The sequence below is a fragment of the Diplotaxodon limnothrissa genome, linkage group LG15 (assembly GCF_057381915.1).
Source record: "Diplotaxodon limnothrissa isolate DT_005_m linkage group LG15, D_limnothrissa_male_GT1.1, whole genome shotgun sequence".
Lineage (NCBI taxonomy): Eukaryota > Metazoa > Chordata > Actinopteri > Cichliformes > Cichlidae > Diplotaxodon > Diplotaxodon limnothrissa.
Window position 1 is genome coordinate 37,861,926 of NC_140610.1, and position 13,400 is coordinate 37,875,325.

At 42.6% G+C, this 13,400-nt stretch overlaps 1 protein-coding gene across 1 annotated transcript in view; it reads right to left on the reverse strand.

Annotated features, from left to right (window-relative positions):
- nr5a2 (nuclear receptor subfamily 5, group A, member 2) overlaps positions 1-13,400 on the reverse strand; it is a 69,321-nt gene that overhangs the window by 30,464 nt on the left and 25,457 nt on the right. The window lies entirely within an intron of this gene.

A 13,400-nucleotide genomic window follows, 5' to 3' on the forward strand; every position in this document is an offset into this window, starting at 1 on the left:
CACAGAGTTGTGTGTTCAGGAGGGGCGTAGAAAACATGGGATGTGCAAACTGTACAAAATGTGTTTAATGTTCCAAAAATTAAAGTCTTATATCTGTAAGTCACTGAAAACAAATCAAGTTTTAAACAGGAACTTGTAAGCAAAGTCACACTGTTAAAATTTGTGGTTAAGATTGTGTCATAAATACTATAATCATTTTACAGGCTCCACGATCAGTCTATGAGGTCACCTGCTCTAAACATTTTTACTGCACGTTGGGTTTTTTCCAAATGCTAAAAATGCCTGTTAGAAAATCCAGTCTGTCAAATAATCTGAAATGTAGAGCGGTGATAATATTGTACAAAGACCTTGAGAAATAAAGGCTACAGCCAAATAGTATAGAGCCACCCACAGAAAAAAAAGCGCTGAAAAAAGCTGAAGCACTTTGTCAGCCGTAGCGGCTTGTAAATATCACAGGCAGCTGTTTGCCGGGTAAGCTTTCTCACAGGTCAATCACTATTGATCAGTAGCGTACCACAGGCATTTTTTTCCCAACCTTACACAAAGCTCAAAAGTCCCCTGTATGCACTCTAAAGCTTTCTCATGTGAACCTTTCCCCACACAGTTAAGCACTTTGCTGCGTGCCTGATTTAACAATGTTGCCAGGTTTATCTGTTTGCCCATTGCCAGGAGTTTCTGAGTGATTCCACAGATGATAATGATTAAATAGTCCACCCCCCCCATTTGTTTTTCCCCCCTCTAATACCAGCCGTCTGCTCCCAGGGACCTGACAGGTAAACTTTGGAAGCTGACACAGGTGAAATAGTGGTTTTGGGAACCAAAACAACCCCCTCCATTGTGACTGCTAGTCTCTTCCCATGCCCAACCGTGTTAATCATTACTCTACATAGCTAGACTCAAAAAAAAAAAAAAAAATGGAGAACACAGTGAGAGGGATGGAATGAGGAAAATGTATAAGTAGTTCTTTCTTTCTTCTCCCACCTCTTCTATCAGTAAACAGTGTGCACTTTGTGGCTTTGCTGGGAATAATGTGTCTTTCTGAGCACACAGGGGTCTGCTGCTTTGAGTATGTGAGAACTGTCTGTGAGGGGCATCCAAAGCTTGCAGTATGAAGAATGTGGATCGATGGTGTATCGCGGAAAGGTTTGAAAGGAATGTCTTTTTCTTTTTGGTGCTCCATGGAAATCATAAAGGGTTCAGATTGTTTGATATCAAGTGACCTTAGTTACTCATTTCATGTCAACAACTTTCATTCCACCTTTATTACCTTGTATGACACGACACTGGATATGGCCTAATCTGAAGTCTATCTCTTGTTGATTAGGCCTGTTTTGACTGGTGATCTGAGGCTGGTGGCAAACAGTGTTTGTTTACCTTCCACCACAAAGACACAACAATAGACAACACACTTGGTTAGACGACACGTGGGCTGCCTGACTATTCTTTACTTGCACGGCAGTTGTCATTTGGTTGCTGTACTCCTCCTGATTGGAGTTACTATTTATTGTTTACCTTGATATAGAGCAGCTCTTTGTATTTGTATTTGAATTGTCGCTCCCCTAACATAGTTTTTCTTTTCAAAAGTGATTTGGTTTTGTTTTGACCTTAAAAACAAGCATTTAGTGCTGACATTACGCCAAAGTAGGAAGGATTTCCTTTTTTCTGTGAGATTTGTTTGATCACATCTTTTTGTTGTTAACCAAAAAGTGAGATGTGAGTATCTGGCATCTCCTAACATATTTATTACATCATTTTCTCTTACTACAAGGTAAATGTCATTAGTTAAAAAAAATCATATTTGAATTCAGAAAAAGTCGTTATGCTTCTAGCACACTGTGATGGAATAAAATGACGCGTATACGAGAGATATGGCACGGTGAGAAATTTGCCTTGAAACGTTTCATGTCTCCCACTTCTCTTTCATCAGTTTGGCAATGCTGCTCTGACTTTTTCTAGCATTTTTGACAGCATCACAGGGTCTGTCTCTCTCCCGCCTCCTTCCTATATACATCTATTTTTGCGGTTCCACTCTGGTAGTCACTCAAGTGCAAGGGAAATGCCTTCATTAAAACCATCAGAAAGCAAGTAAGACGCTCAAAAGAGGGTGTTTTCTATATTGTGCCCTAATCCAATTCTCTTTATCTCCCCAACCTCAGGATGTTGGAAGTGTGTGTGTGTGCGTGTGTGTACGAATGATTACATGTAAGGCCCAGGCTCTTCAAAGGACTCCACTGTATGTCACTGGTGCTGGCAAGTATCAGGATACTCATCAAAGGCCTGTCCTCACTCTGCCCGCCTGGAAGCTCTTCTCTGACAAGAGTCCTGGGTCATCAAAGGGGGGCAATGGGAGGCTAGACTGGGGCAGGGGACACCCGCTTGGAAGAGGGGGACTGGTGACAGATAGACAGGCGTGTGGGCGGACCAGGGGTACGGGGTTCAGTTCACTGACCTTTTAAGTTCCAGTGACACGAGTCGTTTCCCTGACAAGCTCTTCCTTTGCTCTGTCAAATGAGCAACAGTCACGGTGCCTGATCTTACCAACACTGCTGCCTGTTCGCTCAGATAAAATGAACTTTCTGACACGACATCGACAACCAATTTGTCTTGTGTTTTACACGAGGGCAAAAGGGCCGAATATTATCTCTGTGCAAAGAAAACGCAGTCAGAAAAAAAACCAAAACTGGACGACTGCCAGCGGCTGATTATAAACATTGCCTAGTTTAATGTATTCACACCTTCGTATGGCGCTGCAAAGTTCAAATGAGCAGTTTGTGTGCTCCAAAAGAGCAATAAAGCAGATTTATATAGTGGTTTAATTCCTGTCTCACCACATAGTCATGGAGTATTTAGATAAGGCTTCTAATTGCCAACCGTTTCCAGCAATGATGACGCATAGTAGGAAAAAAAAGCTGTTGTTTTTCCTTGATTCTTCTTCTTTATCCCTTCCTCATTTCACCAAGACATAAAAACACTTGCTGCTAGGCTGATGTTCTTTACTGAAATTGGTTGCTTCCTCGAACACTGTAAATATAGATATTGACGTCAAGATAACTGGCACGATGATTTCCTTAAATACATAAAGGCAGCTAGCACGAGTTACAGCCAGGTCATTCAGTGCTAACAGATGAAAAAGGAAACATTGTTTGATTAATAAGTCAAATTGATGTGAACACATTTTGGTAAGTGTGCGTAGCAACGGTGCTACACAAGAAGTTCAAAGTTGAACACATTCTGCAAAATGAATTTTTCTAAACAGAAAAGTTGAAAAAATGTAATACTGCTGGTGAGGCACTGTGAAGAGGAAGGAGAGAAGTATTTTTCAGGTAATAATGGAATTCTCTTTGAGATTTTAATTTCCACTAGCATCAGACTCAAGGTAATAAAATCTGATAATTACAGGCTGGTGAATGGACACAGCAGCAAATACTTTTCATAGCACATGAAAATACTCCACATGCTCACTGTAAGCCTAACCAAAACCACCACAGACGAACAACAGGAAGGTCTTGTTCTTGAAATTCTTACCAAATGCCAAAACCACGCTCTGAAATTGGTCAGATGGTGATTTAACGTTGCTATCATTTTGTGGCTAAAAAAAACATAAATGGATTTGAGCCATATGAACTTAGCCATACTCTATGAATTCAAGAAATAATTTAGGGCAACATGCATGAAAAAACACTTCTTCTCCTCCTTCAACTGTACGCATTTGAACAATCCCAAGTTGCCACCTGTCCTTGGATGAAGCAAAACTCATTACAGGAATTTTTCTTCTGAGCTTGGCGCTCATGCAGAAAACAAGCTCCCGAGAAATTGCTTCAAACTGGCCTCAAAATACACATTTACAGGTGCTTTTCAAGGTGTGATCTAGTTAATATTTTAATATCATCACCAATTTTTGGTTAAGAAATGAGAGAAATTCCGAGCAGGAACTTGTACTTGCAGCAGCCAGTGATGAAAAATACATATCCTCCAAGAAACCAATTTAACACCTTTATGATCGTTCAGGCGAGTGGGATCAATGCCCTGGATCAATCGCTTAGCCCATAGCTTTTGTTCAAAACCACTGGCTGAGATTAATGGGATTTTCCAGAGAGGGGGAGAGAGAGGTAGAAAAAGGAGAGCCCAGTTGAGAAGGGGGGAATGGAACTGCCAGACAGGGAATGGGAGAATGAGAAAAGACTTGGGGGAAATTGAGAAAATAAAACATAGTGATTAAGAGCAGATATTCCCTCCATTTCTAGGCAAATGTAAATTAATTGGAAATAGAGCATTCAGATGCTCGCTGACAAAAGTAATGTTTATTCATAGCCCCCTGCTAAGAGTAGAGCAATTATCACGCTGCGTCGAGTCAAAACAGGCCAATGTACGAGAATCTTTCTCCCCCTTTCTTGAGGCCGGGTTTTGGTCTAGTGCCACGAGCATTGTTAAGCTTCGTACGGTACGGTGGGCTTTAACGAGAGTACACAGCTGGATCTGATTTTAATAAGTAGTTCCATTTTTGATGTGGCTTAATGAACAGATTAATAGAATCTCCTTCTGTGGAGCCTTAATGAATGGAGAGAATCGTGGTTTTTTTTAACACAGGGGGGAGAACACACACATTCGCAGACCGTGAGTTTATTTGCCTCAAACGACTCGTACATAAACAATAGCTGTGCTTCTATCTTTCCTCTATCTCTGTTGGACAAGAATCAATGCTGTCTCGGAGTACTACAGGTGAGATTTGAAGCTGACATCAATGCCTGCGCGTCTCTAGCAGCCATTCTTTGGTGCAGTCCTGTCTTGGCATCTGTTCGCCTTGAGCCAAACAGGCCGCGTATTCACCTGGGAACGGGCATTAATTTACCTAGAACCGTGCCTGTTGTTCTCAGAGTGTGGCAAACACTTAATTACGCCGAGCTTGACGGTGTACCGAAGCTCGCTTCCAGTTTAGCTCGTTGATTAAATTGAGGAGCGACGTGTTTTTGGTGTTTTTCTTTTTGTGATTTGGACAAATTAGCCAGCAATGTATCAGGAATCATAAAATGGTTTATATTTGTTTTACTTTTAGAGCACACACAACCCTGATGACCTGAGATAAAACCTCACTATCAACCTGTTTATTTCTTTATTGCCATTATAACATCTTAACAAAGACCAAGCTACAATAAAGGCACAAAAAAAAAAAAAAATCAGGTCACCATTTGATACCATCTAGGCAGCGTCTTGTTTTAGGTCAAACGAAATAGCACATGCCTACTGAATCCTGCTGCAAATCATTTTTGACATCCTTAACTTGCCCAAGCCACAAATAGAGTTATATCCATCAGGAAAAACAACAGAGTGAGTGACAAAATGCCCTGGATGTTCCAACAATGGTATGTGAACTGGTGGGAAGGCCGAGACGGATGGACAGTGTTCACGATCCAGATGACGTCCCCCTTTCTGTTCATGCTGCAGAGTGAGAATAGAGGACCGGTATTCGCTCGTCTCACTTTAACAACGTCAGCTTATGCTTATCGTGGCCCTCCAGTCCATGTTCGGCCTCGATCCTTCGGCTGGCACAGTGATAAGAATGCTGGGAAAATGAGCAGGTGGCAGGTGCTGCTGCTAGTCAAGCGGGAGGGGGCTACACAGAGAGCAGAGGAATGATAATACTGGTGGTAATGCACCCAGTGAAACTAAATTTGTCAAACAGCAGACAAGCTTAAGGAATAAAGCAACCAGAGTCAATTATTTCCTACTCGGATATGTATTTGTTGCTTTTGAACTGATGCTTTAAGTCCCTTTACAGCTGCAGACACGTAACTGAATGGCTTGAACAGCAAATAAATGAAAACATTTAGCCATTGCTGAATTAAACCCAGGGGTTACCTCAACTATATACAAAATGCTTGTTGTTACACTCTCAACTTCACTGCAGCTGTGTCTATTAAACCTTAGGTTGACACAAAAGTTCAGCACAAAGGTTCACTTGGCCTGGTTGTGCTATATAAGGTATCCAAGCCAGAGTGTCACCTTTATCTATATTTTACTATTTTATTATGAGAATGCTCCTTCGTCCAGCTTTGAGCTGCCCTGCGACAGTATGTGACACTATATACTGTATATATATACATCGCACGAATGCCCATCAGCATGTCTATAGCACCTGCTTGTTGTATGCATCTATCTTTAATCCAGCAGATCAGGTAATGGAGAATGCCGATGGGTTTATCTCCAACTGAGCACACAGAAATCCTAGACTGTTATTATGTCTCTTAAGAGCCATTGAGATGCCACAGGCCATCTGTGAGCTCAGAAAATATCACACAAGATGCAGCAGGCCTTGCATCTTTCTTTCACTCCAAAATGAAAGCGCTTCTGGTGGAAAAGAGGTTCTTTATTATATCAGCTTGTGATGCGTGCTTTAAAATTGTACATGCTCTATTCATTTGTTTTGCAATCAGTCGAGCACAGTATTTCTAGTCTCACCATAATATAAATTCACTCACTGCAAGTAGATGTAAAGGTTTTTCAAGAGAAGTGTAGAAAGTAGAAAGTGCAAATCTTCTTTCCTCCAAGATACTATTCAGTGCTTAGTCCTCAGCAGTGCAGAAAAAACAAGCCGTTTCTTTTCGAAGTATTTTTCTTGTAATGCCTTGTAATTATCTACCTACCTAGATGCTTTGAATGAGCATTTGTGTGTCGCTGCATATGCACTTACTGTGTGTTGGACTGAGAGCGAGACTGAGAGGTTTGTGTGAGTGGATGTATGCTGTCCTCTGTGTGTGTGTGTCAGAAAGAATTCTTTGTGTTTCAGCGTGCGTGTGCCCCAATGTCTGATCGATATTGCTGAGGCACTGTGATTGATTGGTTCCCACGGTGACCGCATTAACGGACTCCGGAGGCCGACCTCTGACCTCTACAATACCGCACATTCGATTGGCAGTGCTCTTTCCCTCTTCCCAGCTTCGCATCGTTTCGTCTCTACACATTATGGCATTTGTTTTCTTGTCCAGGTCCCGCATTGAAAAACCCCCCAGCAAAACAAAAACCGAGACAGTGATTGGGCATGGACTCTTTCCCGCCCTGCCCTTGCTCACCCTGTCTTCTTCCATTCCGCTCCGAGTACATGTGTCCTGAGCCTTGTTGAGCTGAGAGGAAACAAGACACGGGCCTGACGAAGCTGTGCACGCTTGCCTGGGCTTTACCTCAACACACACTGATGCCACTAATACAGGAAACCACTGTAAACAGTGTAACAGTGTGCTTAATAAATATGTAATTAATACATTATTAACATAAAAAAGATGCTTTTAACAGCAGAAACTTGATACAACAACTGCGCACGCAGGCTAGGAGAAGTGTGGCACTACATGCTAGAGAAAGAAAAAAACAAAGCATGTCTGCGGGTCTGGGTGCTGCAATGGGAAGATTGTCTTGTTTTCTCAAGGTCGCTGATGATGGCAACAAACACTCCTCTCTGTCTGATATCAGCGCAGGGATTTGAGGATGAACCAAGCACGCCCAAACTTTCCTATTCTGTTTTTACTTGATGCATAAGCATATGAAAGATGGAAAAATCAATAAGGCAAGAGGAACAGACCAGTGAGAGGCCAGACCTGAATTTCAATAGATATCTTTTCATGCATGCAATGTTTATTGTTGTCTGAAACAACTAGACTGTTTACTAGACATGCATAAAAAAGTCTTGTAGGTAATGTCAGCCATTTTTATTTTATAAGTATATAAATAATGACTGAAAAAAGTTGTATTTTAATCTTGCACGAGGTTCAAAAACAGGGAGCTGCAATAAATTTTATTCCGAGAGAGTGTGAGACATGTAGGTAGTTAATGAGAAAGAAATGTATGTACTGTTGCTTAATTTCTGAGGAAAGTTAATCCATGAGCGCATGACTTCGAGGCACTATTGTTTCCAAGGTACCTTAGAAATAGATAACTTAGCCCCACCCCAGCCTGCGTGCACACACAAACACATACACACAGACACACGTATGCAAGAAATCTCAGGGCTTAGAGCTAAGAAGCTATCAACTAATTATCAAAAACACAGAGAAGCCCTGATCAATTATTCACATGAACATTAGACCGCTAATACACATGCAGCCCAGGGAATGGCATCTCCCAAAAGTAACCCTTCCTTTTACACTCAAACGCACACACACGCACACACACACACACACACACACACACACACGCACGCACACACACACACAGGCACACACACACACGCACACACAGGCACACACACACACGCACACACACGCACACACACACACGCACACACACGCACACACACACAGGCACAAACACTTGGATGCAATCACGTTAAGACCTACATAGTTGCAAATGGGTGCCAATAATATCCATACCTACATGAATATTTCTGCCTTCCTGCTTCTCCACTCTCCCACCCCACCTCCTCCATCAAATGCAGTGAGAAAATGCATGCCATAACAAAGTCAAACGAGTAATGCCAGTAGACTCTCTATAAGGTTCCTGGCTGGGAGGCACTGACCACAGAAATCCTATTGATCCATCAGCAACCCCCCAACCCCTCGTAGATTCTTCAAGCACACACAAATACACACCCCGAGCTTAATCTACAAGGCGATTCCAAGGCATTAAGCCCCAGCCATTGGATTTTCACGCTGTGCAATCATTATTTGAGCTAATGCTGCAATTTATGACTAGGTGTTTGTGTGCTGGGTGTGAAAGGCATGTGGAGGGGATGCATGGTACGCTGGGGAGTAAAAGACTGCGAATATATGCAAGTATGGATTTGACTTTGTTGTGATTGTGGGCTGGCTAAAATTGTGGCTTTGGATTTGGTTTAGTGAAAGGTTATGACAGTCAGATGTAAATGAGAAAGATGGTTTAGGCACAGGAATCAACAAACAAGTCACAAAGTAAAGGAAAAATCCTTTACCTTTTACCCATAAGTGAAGACATCCTTCGGTCTCGTTATGCTGTGGAGGAGGGTGGGGGGTAGCGTGGATTTGGCTCGATTTAGCCCCCTCAGAGCTAAGTGTCATCGCAAATCAATGACAGAATGACAAAGCCCTCATCTATAGGGCCTTAGGGGTCAGTTAATAGTTTGATGAGTATGAATATTATGTAAATCATAAGCTATGAATTTTCTAGTCACCTGATCTCATCTGCTCTGGTGGATTTGAGAGCAGGTTAGACTGCCCCCTCCACCAGCATCAAAATCAAAGAGCAAAATACAGGAATATCTTTTGGAAGAATAGCATCCCGTTTAGAGAGTACCAGAGACCTGTCGAATCAATGCAAACGCATACTGAAGTTGCTCTGTTGAAAAGTGGTGACCCTTTACATACAAAGTAAAAACCTCTCTGCGTATGTGTAAGTGTGCCCTGGTGTAACTGTTTGTGTGTGCGTGTGTGCGACTTCGATTGACAGACGCTGGAAAATTTGCCAATAATCCTTGTCTGGATGTCTGGATGTTAAGAGGAAAGGAAGACACGCAAAAGAGGAGCCAAAGAAGACAGGAGGCTGAAGCTTTCACCCTTTTGTATTATTCAGAACAGCAGAGACATTCTTCTTTAACTTGCTCGTTCTTCCTCTCCCACACGCAGACAGACATATACCCACAGACACACACATATGCAATATACCTTAACCCAGCATAGAAGACCAGAGCTGTTTTAAAATGCACAGACTGACGCTGTGATGCTTTCTGTCTGAGAGGGTGGGAGACACATATTCCCATTAGTGTGTGACGCGCTGGGGGAGGATGGGGGTTTTTTCCCCCTTGTTTTGTTTTTTCCTTGGGGGGTTGTAATGGGGTGGTGGATTTTTAAGAAAACAGCTGTGAATCCACATTTAAATGTGGCGCAGCTCCAGAGATCACTGGGATCAGAGCCCTTGATGCACAAATTAAATATCTGAATTGCTTAATTGAGCCTTTCCAGAGCTCCTGTGATATGTAAACCGCCGAACTCAGAGGAAGACGAGGTATCAGAACCGCAGTGCCGCAGAACAGATGGGGCCCTGCTTCTCCCTGAAGTGCATCTCCAGGCCTTCTCTGACAGAAACTGCCACGAATGCATCTGGATTTGGAAAAAGATATCTCTGTATAGCATGGCTGCTGCGGGCCTGGTGGTGCGGCTGCTCATGATGGGAAGTGCAGTGCAACATGTGGCGTGTAAAGCATTGCCCTGAGGGAAGGTGAGACTATGGCTTGCCACCTGAAAACCTTGCATTTTTTTCAGCTTCACTGGTTAATTTCTAGAGGTTTAATGACGTTGTCGACACCTCTCCCAACAAGTCCCCTTTCGGCATATTTGGTTTATTGCTCGTCATTGTTTCAGCTTTGCCCGAAAAGCCTTTTTTTAATCCCCTTCTGAGAGGGCGCAATCCGAAAAGAACGCAGGGCCTGTAATGGCTATTATTAGTGCCATGCCTTTATTTCACATGTATGGAATCGTTTATCCGTGGCTCGTGCCAGGTTCGCACTTATGGCTTTTGGGGAGAACAGAGAAAGAGACTGACAGATTGTGAGGTGAGCAAGAGGTAATGGTGTGAGAGTCATAAAAAAGTCCTGGTCTAGTGCAAAAGAAATAAGAAAAGCAAGAGCAAAAACCGGCAAAGAAAAGAGCGGCTAAAGTAGGAATAGGGAACAGGTGCTTTTGTCCTACTTTGGCGGGAGGGCTTGGGCCGTTTTCTCGGCTGGGTCGCTGGCTGGCGTGCAGCCTCGTTGAAATTTCTCGCCCGTTGTCATAACACAGCCACAGTGTCTAGTGTTACTCCGACGAACTGCACACATCAGTCATCGGTGTACAAATTCAATCACCGTTGAATATAAATACCGCTCGAGTCTTTAAGTGTAAAACTAGCCAGCAAGCTGTTGACTGTGGTCCACCACTGTCTTATCTATTGTCTCCTGGACCCCCCAGGCCCCGAAGCTTCCCCACTCCCTGTCTAGAATAGATGAGCCATAAATAAGCATCAAAAATAGACCTAGGGGCACAACTGTTGACAGCTTTGTGACGAAAGCAGCAGACACGGACCCAACTTGTAGGCAGGCTGGATTACACGCAGATAATAAAGGCCACGTAAAATGGGCACATAGGAACCAAAGGGCACTCTGTGTGTATATTGCTTGGTTATTTATTTTTATCTTACCTAAAAGCTAGGTGTGTGTTCTGGTAAATGTGTGAAAGACAATCAAGTCATTGTCTAAAGAAGTTACTCACACTTAGATACCTGACATATAAATATCTCCTTCTATCACTGTAGTAGGTGGAGTTTTCCAACATAAAGAACATATGTAATGTAACATGCTTAAACTGTATGCACTGAATTTAAATCAGGTAGATAATTGTTGAGTTATAATTATGTAAATCTGATATATGTTATTCAGCTACTCCAGCAATGAATATTGGATTTTACTTTGTTTATAATATAAATAGATGAAGTAATCAAAAACTGTGCTTTGGTTCTGGCGAGCGCAAGAGAGGAAGATGAATTGGCTGACATGTTTGCATACTTTTGAATGGTGAATTTAGTTTAGAGGTTGGGGGGTTAGCTTAAGGTTGCAGCAGCCACACCTCAGCCCCTGTGACCTCCAGGAAACCCTATAGCAGGGAAGTATTTAGAAGCAAAATGCCAGGACTTGTCTCTGTATATTTCCCAGTCGTCTGACAACATAGTGCCACCCTGTGCGTCTGCAAATCACAATGGGCTGCATTTTTTTTATTTATCTTTTGGCTTTCAGTGTTTCTAATGGGAAGCTGGGGTGGGGTGGAAAGGTTTCTGGATAAAAGGCAGATTTAACATGGCTCATAATTAGAAGCACAGCAGCATATGTGTGTGTGTGTGTGTGTGTGTGTGTGTGTGGAGGGGGGTGGGGGTGGAAGGAGCGAGAAAGTTGCTTTGTACTTTGGAGTGTGTAAAATGTTTACACTCCCTTGAGTTGATTTGTTAGCAGCCCAGCCAGCTAAATCAAGTTCCAATATCCACTTTGTTTACCCAATTTCTTTGTCTTTTATTCCCACTTCCTTTCCCTTCTATCTATATCTGCCCGTCTCTCCCGGCTGATTTGACTGACTGTTGCCAACTTGCGAAAGAACAACAGTGTTAGTTCGGGGGCCACAGAGGCTAACAGCACAGCCCAGTCACCTGCGCCACCGTCTTAACAAGCAGCATGACCTGCCAATAAAAAAGGCTTTTACCCTGATCATTCTCAAACAAGACTTAAACACAACCTGCTCTTTCTCCTGCCGGATGCCCAAAGTGCTCACAAATGCGAATCAGCCCGTGTTAACTTGCTTGAAAATGAAAAACTACGAGAGGAGGTGGAGGCAATTTTTTTATTTTATTCAATTTTTTTGCTTTTCTTTGCTGCTAAATGAGCAGTGGGTTGAAGACGAGAGGGGGGAAAACGGCAAAAGGCCGAGACAGACAGAAGTTTACAAAAGCAAAAAAACAAATCTCTTTTACAGGTTTAGTTGGGTGGTGAATATCCAGTGATGTCCATCTGTCAACAACTGAATGTCTCATCAGTGCTCTCGCATGCCGAGTTCCAATTTCGGTTAAGAGTCGAAACAGTGGGAAAAAAGAAAGGTCCTTGTGAGAGAAAGAAGTGGCGCAAGGAAGAGATAATGCTGAGGACAGTTGAGTCTATCATTGCTCAGAGCTCTGTAAACTTGTACTTCATGACAGCCTTTCATCCCTCATCAAAGCAACAAGTAGATGAGCAGACTTTGCACATGCTTAAAACGACCCAACCCCCGTCGTCTCCTTAAAGCTGCCGCTCCTTTGGGACAGGTGACCTTAAATCTTCTCTTTTAACAAGTTTCCTGTTCTTCCTTCCGGCCTCCCGCCATCCCCCCGGGATGGACCTATGGGACCCGTCCAGTATTTGAAATGGCTGTATTTTGAAGCTCAGTCTGACTATCAGGGGAAGTGAAGAGGACATTGGAAATTTTGCTTTCTGTCAAATCGGTGGTTGCTTGCAGTCAAAGCAGCCTAAGTTGTATAGGCTGTTCAAAAATTCAGACTGCTATGTTAGGAAATAAATATTGATTTAGAAGAAAATTATTATTTTTTATTTATTTGTGCTGTTCTCTGAGGCAAATACAATATTTTACATGCATTTCCATGTTTCACTTGCACGTGGGACCTGTGAAAATAGCATTTCACAGCTTCCGTATCTTGCAGCGGGACACTTCAGTGTAAGGCTCATATTCAGGACGTCCAAACTGGAGCCTTCTAGCTAAAGAACTGCCTCAGTCATATATGATTTATGGTTTTTTGACTGCCCATACACTGTCTTTAAAACAGATCCAAAAAAATCGACTTTTCCCATTTTGTATTGCAAAAAAAAAATCAGGAGGGCCTTTTTACACTATTTATGAAAAAGACAGAGTGATGTCTGCGTGATGGTCAAT